Genomic DNA, 17,053 nt, shown 5'->3' on the forward strand with positions numbered 1-17,053 from the left:
GCCTGGTTTAACCCTCTTTAGGATGAATCTATTTGTTTTCACTTACATTCTTAAAAAAACAACTCTTTAGTCTAACAAACTGTCTTCATGACATCTTCAAAGACTAATAAGTCTCTCAATTTTCCAAGGTTTTACTGAAATTTATTAAATGTTCATTGTTGTCATTATGTGTTGTCAAGTTGCATGTGACTAATAGCAACAACAGCTCTGAACCCTGCTCTATCATGAATCAATTTCATTATCTTTGACATACCCACCACCTTTACCCCAATCACTGAGTCAATCCCTCTCATCCAGGGTCTTCCTCTCTTGCACTGTCCCTCCACCCTCCCAAGCATGATGCCCAAAGTATATCAGACAGAGCTTCAAAATCCTTGTCTTCAAGGAGCAGCCTGGTTTCCCCCCTATGTAGGACGAACCTGCTTGTTCTTTTAGCAGTCCATGGTATGTAAAATACTCTTCTTTAACACCACAACTCAAAGGCATTGATCTTCTTCTTGCCATCTTTAGTCATTGTCCAGCTCTCTGCTGCGTAGCAGGTAATTGCAAAGACCATGGCTTGGATCAAGGGATTATTAGTCTCTAGACTGACATCGTTGCTCTTCAGTATACTGGAGAGGTCCATCACAGCAGATTTTTCCAGTGCAATTGAACTTTTTATTTCCTGGCTGCTGGTGCTAAGAGTGTTGATTGTAGAATCAAGCAAGCTGAAGCTGTTAACAATCTCAATCTCTTCTTCATCTATCATTAAGTTGCCAATTGGCCCAGTGATGAGAATTTTTGTTTTCTTGATGTTGAGCTTCAATCCAAATTGAAGGCTGCAGTCCTTCATCTTCTACAGCAAATATCTCATGTCTTCAGTTTCAGCAAGCAAGGCTGTGTCATCAGCATAACATGGGTTAGGTCTTCTTCCAATCCTGATGCCACATTCTTCTTCATGAAGTTTAGCTTTCTGAATGATCTGTTCTGCATATAGAATGAAAAGGTATGGAGATAGAATATATCCCTGATCCACTCCTTTCCTGATTTTGAATCATGCAGCGTGTCCTTACTCTGTTCTGACTACTGCCTCCTGGTCCAATTAATGTTTCAAGTGTTCTAGGATTCTCATTTTCTGAAGGTTAGCCACAATTTGCTGTGATCCACACAGTCAAATGCCATTGCCTAGTCAATGAAATATGGATAGACATTCCTTTGGTGTTCACTGCTTTAATCTAAGATCCTTCTAACATTGGCTATAATTTCCCTACTACCATAGCCTCTTCTAAACCCAGCTTGCACATCTTGCAGTTTTCTGTTAATGTAGTATTCCAGTCCGTTTTGGATAATCTTCAGCAGTATGTTGCTTGCATGTGATATTAATGATATTGCTTGGTAAATTCTGCACTCTGTCGGATCACCTTTTTTTGGAATGGAAATAAATATGGGTCTCTTCCAGTCAGTTGGCCAAGTAGTCGTCCTCCAGATTTCTTGGCACAACCTGGTGAGCACATACAGAGCAGCATCTGTTTATTGAAATATGTCTATTGGTATGCCATCAATTCCTGGAAACTTGGGAGGGGTTTTTTTTTGCCAATTCCTTCAAAGTAGCTTGAACTTTATCCTTCATTATCTTTACTTCTTGATCATATGTTCCATGAAATTTTTCTGTGTCAGTGAATTCTTTTTGGCATAATGACTCAGTGCACTTCTTCCATCTCCTTTTGATGCTTCCTGAGTCACTCAACATTCTTCCCTCAGCATCCTTAAGATGCTGCTTGAGGCTTGAATTTGTTCTGCAGTTCCTTGGTAAAGGGTATAATCTTAACTAAATTTACCCATGTATTAACTATATAAAAATATAGACCATATATAGCACCTGAAAAAATTTTTAATTTTTTTAAATTTTATACTGATTTACATACAAAGTTCATAAAATTCGTATACCTTGTTTTTCACATCCATTGAGAAATTTCTTATATAACCTTTCCTAGTTAGTATGCTCATCTCAAAAGTAACCACTATTCTGACTTCTATTACTCAAAATAAGTCTTGCTTGCTTTTCAAATTCACATATATGGAATTATACAATATATACATATTTGTGCCTCTTACCTTTCATATAACATTATGTTTGTCAGATAACAGATAAAATTTAGTATATCTAAATCAGACTCTCTTAATCATCCTTTTCATTTGTTCTACCAAATAATGTTCCTAATATATAGTCTCAAGTTAAGAATTCAATTAATTCTTGACTTCTATTTTTTTATCCAGCATCTCATTTTCAATGTTAGTCAGAACTTGTTATGATCCATATAGTCAAATGCTTTTTCATCATCAATAAGCCATAAATAGACATTCTTCTAGTATTCTCTGCTTTTAGCCAGAATCCGTTTGATATTAGCAATAATTATCCCTAGTCCCATGGCCTCTTCTAATTCCTGCTTGAAATTCTAGCAGTTCTCTATCTATGTACCGTTCTAGACACTTATAAATAATCTTCAGCAGTATTTTGCTTACATGTGATATTAATGATTTTGTTTGATAGTTTCTACATTCTGTTGGATTACCTTTCTTGGGAATGGGAACAAATGTGGACCTTCTCCAATTAGTTGGCTAGACAGCTCTTTTCCAAAATTCCTGAAATAGTCTGGTGAGTGCATCTAAGGTGGCATCTGTTAATTGAAACAAGTCAATTACATTGATTCCTGGGGCCTTATTTTTTTTTGCCAATGACTTAAATGCAACTTCCACTTCCTCTTCCATTACCATTAGCTCCTGCTCATATGGTACTTCCTGAAATTTTCCATTTCAGTCAGTTCTTTTTGGTACAGTGTGTCTGTGTATTCCCTCCATCTTCTTTCGATGCTTCCTGGGCACTCAATATATTGCTTATAGCATCTTTCAATACTGCAACTCTAGGCTTAAATTTGTTTCCATTAAGAAGAAGGGGAATATAAGAGCACTTAATTGTACTCATGCAAAACCTATACTTATACAAACAGGCTGTTGTACAAACAGAGGAAGGGAACACTGTTGTTGTAATGTACTGTCAAGTCTCCTTGACTCATCGTAGCCCTATATACAATAGCTCTAAACTCTGCCCTATTCTGAGCCCATCTTATCATCTCTAACAGACCTAATCCCATTTTTTCAGTCCCTGAGTCAGTCCATCTCATCATGAGTCTTCCTCTACTGTGCTGTCCCTCCACCATTCCAAGCATAATATCATTCTCCAAGGACTGGTCCCTCCTGCTCACATGCCCAAAGTATGTGAGATAGAGCTTCAACATCCTTGCCTCCAGGGAGCAGAGTGGTTTCACCCTCTCCAGGACAGACTTATTTGTTCTCCTGGCAGTCCACAGTATGTTTAACACTCATCTTCAACATCACCACTTGGAGGCATCAATTCTTCTTCTATCATCCTTAGTCAAGCTCTCTGACACATACCAATTAATTGTGAAGACCATGGCTTGGATCAAGTGCACTTTAGTCTCCAGACTAACATCATTGCTCTTCAATATTCTAGAGAGGTCCTTGAGAGCAGATTTTCCCAATACAATTTGTCTTTTGATTTCTTGACTGATGGTACTAAGAGTGTTAATTGTGGAACCAAGAAAGGTGATGCTGTTAATAATCTCAATCTCTTCACTTCTATCATGATGCTGTCACCTGGCCCAGTGGTGAGAATATTTTCTTCATGTTGAGCTTCAATCCATATTCAAGACAATTCTTGACCTTTTACAGCAAATGCCTCATGTCCTCCACAGTTTCAGCAAGGAAGTTGTATCATCTGCATAACACCGGTTATTGATAACTGTTCCTCCAATCCTAATACCACATTCCTCCTCTTAAAGTCCATCATCCTGAATTATTTGTTCTGCATATAAGCTGAAAATGTGTGGAGATATGATGCATCCCTGATACACACTTTTTCCGATACTGAACCATGCAGTGTTCTTTGCTCTGTTCTGACTACTGTTTCCTGGTTCAAGTATAGGTTTCAAATGAGCACAATTAAGTATTCTGGAATTCCCATTCTCTTCAAGTTTAGCCACAATTTATTATGATCCACACAGTCAAATGTATTTGCATAGTCAATGAAACACAGATAGACATTCCTCTAGTACTCTCTGCTTTCAGCTAAAATCCATCTAATGTTGACTATGATGTCCTTAATGCTATAGCCTCTTCTAAACCCAGCTTGCACATCTGGCAGTTTTCTGTTCCAGTAGTTTTTGGACAATCTTCAGCAGGATCTTGCTTGTGTGTGATATAGTTCAATAATTTCCACACTCTGTCAGGTCACTCTTTTTTTTGTGGGGGAGGTCACTTTTTTTTATGGGAATAAATATGGCTCTCTTCCAGTAAGTTGGCCAGGTAGTTGTCCTCCAAATTGCTTGGTGCAACCTGGTGAGGGTGTCCAAGGCAACGTCTGTTTGTTGATATATGTCTGTTGGTATGCTGTCAATTCTGGGGACCTGGTTTTTTTTGCTATTTCTTCATAGCAGCTTGAACTTCCATCCTTTATCACTATTGCCTCTTGATCATATGTTGTTTCATAAAATTCTTCTGTTTCAGCCAATTTTTTTGGTTTGACTCTGTGATCTCTTTTCATCTTCTTTTAATGCTTTCTGGATCACTCAACATCCTTCCCTCAGCATCCTTAAGTATTGCAACTCAAGGTTTGAATTTGTTCTTCAGTTCCTGGTTTAAAATAAAGAAGGGAGTGTGTCAGAGTTGCATTCCATCTCCATATTGATTCAATCTGTATGCTGAGCAAATTATTTGAGAAGACTCTATGAAGAACAATGTATCATCAAGAATGGAGGAAGACTCATCAACAAACTGTGGAATCAAACATCTGCCTTATGCAAATAATATAATCTTGCTTGCTGAAAATGAGGATGACTTGAAGCACTTGTTGCAGAAGATCAAATAATACAGCCTTCAATATGGATTGCATCTCAACCAAAAATTCCTACCACTGGACCAGTTGGCAACATCATGATAGATAGAGAAAAGATTGAAACTGTCAACAGCTTCACCTTACTTGAATTCACAATCAACACTCTTGGTATCAACATTCAGGAAATCAGGAGATATATTGCATTGGGAAAGTCTGCCGTTAGGGACATCTCCAAATTATTGAGGGGTAATGATGTCAGTTTGAGAACTAAGATATGTGTGACTCAGGCTGTCATTTTCCAATCACTTTCTATACATCTGACAGCTAGACAATAAATAAGGATGACAGAAGCAGAATTGATGCCTTTGAGCTGTGGAGCAATGGAGAGGAAGATTCTCAACAACTTGGACTGATACAGTGACACTTCCTGACACACTAGTGCTGCAATAAGCTCTAGAGTGTCATAACATGTGAAGATGACACAGGATAGGACAGGGTTCAGACTGCTCTTCAAAGGGCCACTACGGATAGTACTCAACTCAATGGCACCTAACAACAACCACCCAACCTCCATTCCAATTTTTTTTTCTCTCTTTAGTACTAGCGTTTTTTATTTTATTTTTTATTTGAGATTTTATTGTAAATTTATAATTTATAAATTTATAGTTTTTTTCTCCCTCGGTGGCACGCGACCGAAGATGGCAGTGCAGATTTCCAAGGAGAGGAAGTTTGTCACAGATGGCATCTTCAAAGCCAAACTGAATGAGTTTCTTACTCAGGAGCTGGCTGAGGATGGTTACTCTGGAGTTGAAGTTCGAGTCACACCAACCAGGACAGAAATCATAATCTTAGCCACCAGGACACAAAATGTCCTTGGTGAAAAGGGCCGACGGATCCGAGAACTAATTGTTGTGGTTCAGAGGAGGTTTGGTTTCCCTGAGGGCAATGTGGAGGAAAAAGTGGCCACAAGAGGTCTGTGTGCCATTGCCCAGGCAGAATCTCTTCTTTACAAACTCCTAGGAGGGCTTGCTGTGCAGAGGGCTTGCTATGGTGTGCTACAGTTCATCATGGAGAGTGGGGCCAAGGGCTGTAAAGTTGTGGTCTCTGGGAAACTCTGAGGACAGAGAGCTAAGTCCATGAAATTTGTCAATGGCCTGATGATCCACAGTGGGGACCCTGTTAACTACTATGTTGACACAGCTGTGCGCCATGTGTTGCTCAGACAGGATGTGGGTGTGCTGGGCATCAAAGTAAAGATCATGCTGCCCTGGGACCCAAGTGGAAAGATTGGCCCTAAAAAGCCCCTCCCTGACCACGTGAGCATTGTGGAGCCCAAAGACGAGATACGAGCAGAAAGGTGGGAAGCCAGAGCCACCTGCTATGCCTCAGCCAGTCCCAACTGCATAATAGGGTCTCCTTGGCAACTGGATCTGAATTTTTGGAAGTTGCTTTGTAAAGACCTTTAATAAAATCTTTTTCAAAGGCACCTGACCTGGCTTGACTGTTTATGGAAGGAGGCTGCCCATCTTCCTACATCAGCAATTGGTGATTCTAACTGTTGACCTTTTGCTTAGCCTCAAAGGCTAGGAACTATGCTGTCTTCAAAGGACTTAGTGTGCTTACATGGATGCCCAGTTTCATCGGTGTTGGTAAAATTGAGGCCTAACTTGGTATAATTGGTATGTTGATGACCTGTGTGATCTTTGTTCCAGAGAGTGGAATGCTATATTTTATAAGTAGTATCGTATATCTAGAAACTAAAACCTAGATGAGTCTGAATGTATCCTTGTGGTGGAAAGCCATTTTCTGAGGTAATCACTTTTCCAAGTCTAGGGAGATTTCTGAGAAGGTGGTGAGCACACTGGCATGTGTTGAACTTCATCTGTCACAGATCAGTGCTGCTGAATGACATGGTCTCTGTCTGTCTCTCTATAGAAGGCTCTGCAGTGGTGCCTGGGCACCATCTAGTTCTGTTCATCTTTGCTTTTCTCACCTTGTTCACAACAGAGCAGGACAATAGTTGCATCTTGGATGGCTGCACCAGTGATCACCTCCTAAAGTAAGATACAGAACCTGTCTGTGGAAAGTTAGGCCAGTTGATGTTGCTGTTTCCCAAGACTGGTCTTGGGCCCCAGAATGAATCACTCCTGGGAAAAAGTATTCGGTAATAACATATCAGATAAGGGACTTATATCCAGAATTTATGAAATACTTGAGCACCACAACAAGATAAAGGTAAATAATCCAATAGAAAAATGGGCACAGGATATGAACAGGCACTTCACCGAAGACAACATTCAGATGGCTAACAAGCACATGAAGAAATGCTCAAAATCCCTAGCCCTAAGAGAGATGCAAATTAAAACAACTATGAGATATCATTTCACCCCAGTCAAAATAGCAAAATTTAACAGAACATCAAGCAACAAATGCTGGTGAGGTTGTGGAGAAACTGGAACCCTGATTCACTGGTGGTGGGAGTGTAAAATGGTGCAACCCCTGTGGAAAGCAGTATGGCGCTTTCTCAAAAAGTTGCAAATAAAGATACCATTTGACCCAGCAATTCCACTACTGGGAATATACCCTGAAGAGACCATAGCTGACATCCAAGCAGATATATGCACACCCATGTTTATTGCAGCTTTGTTCACAATAGCAAGGAGTTGGAAACAACCTAAGTGCCCATCAACAAACGAATGGCTAGAGAAGCTGTAGTATATTCGCACAATGGAATACTATGCTGCATTAAAAAATAAGGAACTCATGCAATATTATTCAAAATGGTTGACTCTGGAGAACATTATGCTGAGTGAAATATCCCAGTCACAAAAGGACAAATATTACATGATGCCACTGTTGTAGAATGGGACTGTCCTTGGGGTTGGGGAGAGACTGAGTAAGATGGGTTCAATAATGTATACTGCACTGAAACAGAGGAGGGAGAAAACTGTTTAAAAGAGATATATGACTAGGTACTTCTGTCATCACAGGAGTCTAGAGTGAGGGCTACATGGTGGAGGGGACCTGGGGGAGGGTTTGTAAAACAATGAAAGAATCCTTTCTTTTACTTTTCCATAATTTTTGACTCATGTACTTATAACTTGTTAGTCAAATTTGTGTCTTCTAGGTTGCAACACCCCCATGATACATCTTCAAGGATATGAACATGTACGGCCAAGCACAATCAATAAGAATGCATCTAAATTCCAAAATCAATCTCCATAATAGTCTATGTGTTTCCTACTGCCAAAGGGGCCCTTTAGAGTATTGAGAGAAGATCTTCACCCTGAAACCCACAGCGTCCCTTTTCAGCAGGAAGTAGCTAAGAGAATACGCCATCCCCTTTTCCTTATGAATCAGGGTGAAGTCTCTCTCAGGGAGGAGTGATAGGGAATGGCAAAGGACATACTGACAAAGGAGATTAATCAGAACTGACTTTGACAAGCACTGTGGCAATTGGACAATTAAAACAGACATTCGGATGGCGGGGAAGAAGAACAAACTGGGGAGGAGGGTGGAGAGAATGGTGCGGCAATGAAGGAGTGAAAGCCCAGAATCCCTGTGAATGTTCATTGAAACGAATAAAATTTAATAATAATAAAAAAAAGAATTGTCCTTAGCTTTGCCTTCTGTTTCTTTAATAGTTTTATTTTTGTTCTAAGTAACTTATTAAAGCAAGGGAACACTGTATTGTTCAAAATTTAAGAAAGGAGTGTGTCAGGGATGCATCCTGTCTCCTTACCTTTTAAATTTATGCGGAACAGATCAAGCAGGAGGCTGGATTTCATGAGGAAGAATGTGGGATCAGGACTGGAGAAAGACTCAACAACTTGCATTACACAGATGACACAACCTTGCTTGTTGAAACTGAGAAGGACCTGAGGCATTGCTGCAGAGGGTCAAGGATTATAATCTTCAATATGGATTGAAGCGCAACAGATTTTCACCACTGGGCCAACTGGTGCCACCATGATGGAAGAAGAAGAGCTTGAGGTTAACGATTTCCACTTGCTTGGCCCTATAATCTGCACTCTTGGCACCAGCAGTCAGGAAATAAAGGCCAAATTGCATTGGGAAAGTCTCCTGTTAGAGAACTCTCTAAAATGCTAAAGAGCAATAATGTCAATTTAGCCACTTAACGAAGCCCCTGATCAGGCTACCGTCTTTGTAAGACTAAGGATGACAAGAAAATTGATGCCTTTGAGTTTTAGTGCTGGAGAAGAGTATTGAACATACCATACATCATCAGGAGAACAAATAACGTCTGTTATAGGGTAAAGCTGGGTTTTTCCTTGAAGGCAAGATTTTGAAGCTCATTCTCACATACTTTGGACATGTGGCCAGAAGAGACCAGACCTTGGAGAAGGACATCATGCTTAAATGGTGGCAGGACAGCGCAGGAGAGGAAGATTCCAGATAAGATGGATTGTTACAGTAATGGGTATTAAGTGTGTTAGAGTCAGTGGAACGGATTCAGAGCTGTTGTACATAGGGTTGTGAGTCACATATGGTACATAACATTTGAGCATATCAGGAGACATACTTGGGAAAAGACAGCATACTTGGAAAAGTGAAGGACAAGTAAAAGGAAGAACTTCAAGATGGTATGACAAGGTTATTGTATCAGTGGATTAGTGCGTGGCAGAAAGCAAGATGGTATAAGAGTTGGTCATAGGATTGCGATGAGCAGTGAGTTATGACTCCTAGAACAATAAAGCTTCCTGGCTCCAGAAAACAAAACAAAACAAAACAAAAAACTAAACAAAACAAAACAAAACAAAAACCCACCTTGGATTTCCATTCATTCATTGTTGCACATTTTCCTCCCTGCCTCCCAGTTTGCTTTTTCTTTGGAAAAAAAGTTCTTTCATTGTTATACACACACACACACACACACACACACACACACACACACACACACCCCACCCCAACTGCTTTACTGTGCAGCTCTTATTCCGGACTCTTGTCATACCAATAATACCTAATCATATAATCCTTTTATACAGTTTGCTCCCTTGTCTGTTTCAATGCTGTGTACATTATTTATCCCCTCTTTTCTTAATTTTCCCCCAACCCACTTGTCAGTTCTGTTTGATAACAGTGGCATTATACAGTATTTGTCTTTTTTGTGACTGAGATAGTTCACTCAGAATAATGTCCTTCATGGTCACCCATTTTTTATAATATTTCATGAGTTCTTTGTTTTTCAGTGCTTCATAATATTCCATTGTGTGAATATATCACAGCTTCTCTATCCATTTGTTTTTTGATGGGCATTTGGGTTGTTTCCAACTCTCTGCTATTGTGAACAAAGCAGCAATAAACATGGGTGTGCATAGCAGGTCTATCTTCAAAATACACTTAAATCAGACCACTGCTGCCACTTTAGTTCAAATCACTATTAGTTGATCACATAGCAAAAGAGGAGACTCTCAAGGAGATGGTTTGACACAGTGACTGCTCTAATGGGCTATTACAAGGTTGGTGCAGGATCTGGCAGGGTTTCATTTTGCCGTACACAAAGCAGATTTGAAGGCACCTAACAATACAGTGGGGTAACAAGGTTTCCTTGCTTCATTCAGTTCTTGCTCCTTTAGCCTAATCTCCACATGTATGGTAGTGATAATTCTAAAATACATATTCAAACATTTCATCCTTCTGATGACTTTTTTAAAACAATAAACAAAATGTTTATTTTATCCTGGTTTACTTAGAAAGTTTGTATACATTGTTCTTCCACACTGGATCTTTCCCATTTCCTTTATCCACCCATCCTTCTGCCCATCAAATTGTGTGACTCTACAATTACCCCTCCCACTTCTGATGACATTTACAATAAACTTAGTAGTCCTTACCGTGACCTGAAAATAGTACATTTTGCCACCAGACTTGCTCTCTGACCATACTTCCAACTATTGGTCTCACATTCTTAGCTTTAATAACCACTTTTCCCTTTTTCTTTGTCCTCAAACATACCACACTTATTTCCATTTTTTGGATTTCCGCTTGTTTTTCCTTTTGCCTAGCATGGACAAGATCTTTGCCTTCAGATCTTCACATGGCCCACTCTTTTACTTAATTAAGCGTTTGCTCAGATGTTACCTCACAGAGAAGCCTGTCTTGACTACCCTATCGTAAGCAGAAACTCCAGTTATCTTTCTGTTTTTACCGTATTTTTCTTCATTGCTCTTATTTCTACGTAGAATTACATCTTTATGTGCTTACCTATTTATAATCTGGCCTTTACACCAGCAATCTACTTTCCTAAAATCACAGTCATTGAAAATTCTATGGATCACAGTTCTAATCTGAAATATGTTTACCATGTGTGAGAATTGGCTCAATGGAAACAAGTTTGTTTTTTCTAGGTCCCTCAACTATAAATCAAAATTTATTAGAACAAAGACTTGTTATGTTCTGCAACAACTAAAACAGTACGTGTCACTCAGTAAGTGTTTAGTATTTTTAACTGAATTGCGTTAATAAATGGTGAGTTGAAGTATCTATGAAGTGTCTAAAGGAGGTGTCCAGATGGCAGCTGCATGTTATTGTTGTAATGTCCTGTAGAGTCACCTGAGACTCATAGTTGCAGACCCTATGTACAGCAGCTCTGAAACCTGCCCCATCCTGAGCCAGTCTCACTGACTCCAACACACCAAAACTCATTGCTTCAGTCACTGTATCAGTCCATCTCATCTGGGGTCTTCCTCTCCTGTGCTGTCCCCCTACCTTCCAAGCATGATGTCTTTCTCCAATGCAACTGCATAGAAGTCCCTTGTTGCTGCTGCATGGAAAGGTTTTAATTTTAGATGAGAGATCAAGGCTAAGAAAAAATTGGGAGTGTTTGGCTATTATAGAGTAAATGGAAAACAATTATAAGACTAATCTTCAAGAACTCTCATATTCAACAGATTATAGAGGTAGTTAAGGTTAGTTGATGCTGAGTAGATATTAACTTACAGAACAGAAGGAATTTAAACTGATGATTTTAGATTTGATGATGATTTTGTTGAGTGTATTTCCTTTTCTGGGCAATGGCACATGTACAGAATAGAATGATCCCATAAAGTTTTAAAGGCTATAGTCTTTCAGAAGCAGATTCCAAGTCTGTCTTCTGGGATACCTCTTGTGAATTTAAATCATGAATCTTTCAGCTAGTGATTGATTCACTTACTGAATTCACCAAGGACTCCTTCATTTTGTTTTAGAGATTTAAAATATACCTTCTTTAATTCAGCAAATTTCTAGAACCATCCATATGTCAATCTCTTTACTAAGTGTTAAGAATTTGAGAAATGGCTGTCTTTCTTTCCTCATGTGTTCTCTAGTCTAATAACAGAGATAAGAAAATTGTTGTTTACCAAGTCCTTCTCAATCTTAACTACCTCTATGAACTCTTTATGAATGTGAGAGTTCTTGAAGATTAGTTTTATAATTTTTCTCAATTTACTGTCTGCAATAGGCAAAAACTCCAAATTTTTTCTTAGACTAGATCTCTTCCCAAAAGTTAAAATCTTTATATATAGGTGCTATCTGGACACATCCAACGGAGACTTTAGAAATGCTTCAACTCACCATTCATTAATGCAATCAGCAAATACTGAACAACTACTGTGTTGTTTGCTGTTACAGAACATAACAAAGTCTTTGTTCTAATAAAGGTCATATTACAGTTGAGGGTACTTTGGAGAGGTCCCTGATAGCAGACTTTCCCAATACATCTTTTGATTTCTTAACTGCTGGTACCAAGGGAGTTGACTGTAGATCCACGTAAGAGGAAATAATTGACAATTTCAAAATTTTCTCCATCCATCATAATGTTGTCTACTGGCCCAGGGTGAGAATATTTGCTTTCTTGATATTGAAATGCAATCCATATTGAAGGCTGTAATTTTTAATCTTCTGAAGCAAATTTTTCTAGTCCTCCTTACTTTCAGCAAGTATACTTGTGTCATCTGTGTAATGCAGGTTGTTGATGAGTCTTACTCCTATCTTGATGCCACATTTTTCTTCACAGAGTCCAGCTTCTTGAATGATTTGCTCAGCATACAGATTGAATAGCTATAAAGAAACTAATCAGTAGAATGCCTATAATACAAGGCAATTTGTTGATAAATTTAATTTTGCAAACATCATATACATATATTGCCTAGTTGCAAGAAGCTGCGCTGAAATCCTGAAGGCAGTGGCTTGAGACCACCAGCTGCTCTGCTGAAGAAGGATGAGCAGTCTCCTCCTGTGTTATTAACTACCTCTGGAAACCCACCAGATGGTCAGCTGTGGGTTGGTTCTGACTCTGTGTATACAACACAACACAACACAACACAACACAAGATAGATAGACAGATATAGTATATAGAGTATAAAGATAGATATAGTATATAAATTGATATAGTATGTATTTATCTAGTATTATATATATGTATATAAATTTTTCTTCCTTTCTTATAATTGTGGTCCATGAGAGCAGGAATCTGTGTCACTACTCACCAACATATGTAGCAATGCTTGTTAGACTGTTGTTGTTTGGTGCCTTTGAATTGAGTAACACAGTAACCCTGTGAACAACAGATCTGAACCCTGTCCTCTCCTGTGCCATTTCTGACACTCTTGAGCCCACAGCTGCTGTCATTGTGTCATTCCATCTTGTTGAGAGTCTCCCTCTCCTTCGTTGACCTTCCACCTTTCATAGCATGATGTTCTTTTCTAAGGAAAAGTTTCTCCTAGCAAAGTATGTGAGTCAAAGTTTCACCATTCTTGCTCCAAGGACCTCGATGGCTGCACTTTTCCCAGGACAGACTAATACTCAGGAAATGTTTGTTGAGTAAAGAAATTATGAGCTCTGTGGAGACAGTTAACACTCACTTTCTAACCCCACATATAAAATACAACCAAGCTTAAAAGTAATTTGTTTACTGGTGACCAATTTTCTTACTGCACACTGTATTCTGGCAAAAATACTTACAGAATCATGAAAATCACTAGATTCACTATTTATTACCTGATTCTAAATTTGAAGTATTTTTTGGTTCTGGAAAAGTATTTTCATCTGCTCCTGTTATTATCCTACAATAAAAATAAATTAATGGTATTTTCTTAAGTTTTTAGTAATTTGAGAATCCTCAAATAATGTTCTCTGTAGGGAAAAATACATTTGATAAGAGGAAAAAGCCTTACCATATCTATATGAACAAAAGTAGTTCAACACTGAAAGGCAATATGTTTATTGATCAGACTGAGAGAAATGTATAGAGGACTAAGCATAGAGTTTTGAATTAGGCAGATCAGAATTTAAATTTCCTTTTTGTTACTTATATCTTAGTGCCTTTGGCAAAATTCACTGCCTTAGTCTTGGTTGTTTCATTTATGCAAAAAGGATAGAAATCTTATTTTTCAGGATTATTGTACTAAGTATTTCAAGTAACACATTACTGTAAAAATAGAAATATGCATGGGAACTCAAGTAACACAAGGGACAATTTACTTTTTCATTTTCTCTTTCAGATTTCTATAAATTCTATCTTTCCTCCATTCTCTCAAATCAACAGGATTAGTTATTATAAGAAGAAAGCAAACAGAATAAGAAAAGAGTCAAAGCTCAGTCTTTAATTACTTAAGGGATTTCTGAATCAGTAATAAGACAATGGAGTTGAAAAGCAGGTGTGAGAAGAGGATTTTCTAAACTCCTATTATTGATTTACTCAAGTGTTGGGCTATGTGAGCAGAAACGAACTGTATTCTTTCATACTTTCCATTTAAATTCCCTGGAAAAGGACATCTGTACTGAGAAAGGTAAAAGGTCAGTGAAAGAGAGAAAACCCTCAACAAAATGAACTTAAAAGTGACTGCAACTATAGATGGAAGCATGTGAGAGATCATGAGGATGGAACATGATAGGGCAAGGTTCAGATCTGTTGTTCACGGAATCACTATCAGTTGTATAGGACTCACTGGCACACAACAGCATTTAAATTCATTCTGTCACTGCTTAGCTTAAAGACCACCATATAATTGGTTCATCAATAGGTGCTGTGATCTATATTGAGGGACATTCTAAGAAACAATTCTTGAACCCCATAATTTTTATCACATGCATGTTGTAAAGGGATATTTATGATAGTTTTTATGTTCTCTTTAAATAAATTGTTCCAGCTATTTATTGCTACATAACAAACTACTTAAAAATATTGTTTTACCATTATTGTAGAATAAGAATGAGGACCCAAGGTGGTGGGAGGGTGAAAGCAGAGGGGTGAGGATTGGCAGTGGGGGGAGGGTGTTCAATTTAGGTTGCACAGTTTGATGGGGGGGTGAAGGAAATGGGAAAGATCTTTTGCAAAAAACAATGTATTCAAACTTTAAAAATAAATCAGTATATTTTTTTTTAAAAAAAATAGAGTTTTAAAGAAAAAAATGAAAAAAATCATTCTGTCAACATAGTATCTTTCAGCTCCTAAATGAACAGGAATAGGCAGATTAATAATCCATCATAATATCAGAAGTCCAAACTTTTATCATGAAAATTTAAGCTTTTTCCTTCCCAAATTAGATATGATTTAGAGTCATACTCTGCAATAGAGCAAGTAAGAATGGGTAGCTTTGTCACTTTTTCTTCATTCTGATTTTTCTCATTTGTAACTATTCTTTGAGGCCCTTTAGCAAAATAAGGGAAATGAGTTGCTGAGACAGAAAGGTTATTCCTGATCAAAATTATGAAAACATGCATGTATCCATAGGGAGTTGTGTGGCAAAGGTGATGCTTTCTTGTGAGTTGCTCTTTTTCAAAAACCAATGGAGGGTCAATTTTGGTTTGGTTCCAACAATCATGAAAGAGAGAAAGACACACAACATGCACATATACAGAGAGAGACAGAGAGACAGAGGGTGAGTGATTAATATGACCAAAAACCAAATGCTGAGGCTAAAATAGAAATTATTTTGAATATTCTTTGGAAAGATTTCACTTTTCTTTGGCTCTCTCATTAAAAGCTATTTATTATGCCCTTGGTGTTTGTTTGTTTTCATTTTAGCCTCTATTCTGTATATAGATTGACGTTTGGGTTTTTTTTTTTTAATTTCAGCCTCTATTCTGTATTTAGATTGAAAAGATAAGGAGATAGGATAAATCTCTTGCAGACATACACCCTTCTTGATTTTGAACCATGCAATATTTTCTTGCTCTGTTCTAACTACTGACTCTTGATCCAAGTGTAAATTTTGTATAGCACAATCAAGTGTTGTGGGACTCCCATTTTTCTCAGAGTCAGCCACAGTTTGTTGTGATCCACACAGTCAAACGTCTTTGCATAGTCAATGAAACACAGACATTCCTCTGGTATTCCCTGCTTTCAGCCAAGATCCATCTAACATTAGCTATGATATCCCTAGTACCACGGTTTCTTCTAAACTCAGCCTACACTTTAGGCAATTCTCTGCTGACTTGCTGTTCCAATAGTTTTTGGATCATCAGCAGCAGAATCTTCCTTGCATGTGATATCTATAAATGATATTGTTAGATAATTCCAGATTCTGTTGGGTCATCTTCCTTTAGAATGGGAACAAATATAGATTTCTTATCTGGGAGGCTGGGCTCTATAAGGAGAAATGTGGCATCAGGATTGGGGAAAAACTCATCAACATTTTGTGTTATACAAATGACCCTGCTTGCTGAAACTGAGGAAGATCTGAAGTCCTTGCTGCAGAAGGTCAAGGACTGCAGCCTTCAATATGGGTTGAAGCTCAATATCAAGAAAACAAAGATTCTCACCACTGGGCTGATTGGCAGCATCATGACAGATGGTAAAGAAATTGAGATTATTAACAGCTTTAGTTTGCCTGGATCCACAATCAACATTCTTGGTATCAGCATCCAGGAAATTAAAAGATGAATTGTACAATAAAGGTCTGCTGTCTGGGATCTCGCCAAAGTACTGAAGAGCAATGATGTCAGTCTGGAGACCAAGATGTGCCTGATCTAGGCCTTAGTCTTTGCAATTACTTGCTATGCATCAGAAAGCTGGACGATGACTATGAATGACAGAAGGAAAATCGATACCTTTGAACTACAGTGCTAGAGAAGAGTATTAAATATACCATGGACTGCTAAGAGAATAAACAGGTTCATCTTAGAGAGGATGAGACCAGGATGCTTCTTGGAGGCAA

The 17,053-nt window shown here is 38.3% G+C and overlaps 1 pseudogene; it reads left to right on the plus strand.

The window, feature by feature from the left end:
- The first annotated feature begins 5,589 nt into the window (after positions 1–5,589).
- LOC102860187 lies at positions 5,590–6,298 on the plus strand (annotated as a pseudogene).
- Positions 6,299–17,053: the final 10,755 nt, after the last annotated feature.

The sequence above is a fragment of the Elephantulus edwardii genome, unplaced genomic scaffold (genome assembly GCF_000299155.1).
Source record: "Elephantulus edwardii isolate Elephantulus edwardi_28Jun2011 unplaced genomic scaffold, EleEdw1.0 scaffold00245, whole genome shotgun sequence".
NCBI classification, from domain to species: Eukaryota; Metazoa; Chordata; class Mammalia; order Macroscelidea; family Macroscelididae; genus Elephantulus; species Elephantulus edwardii.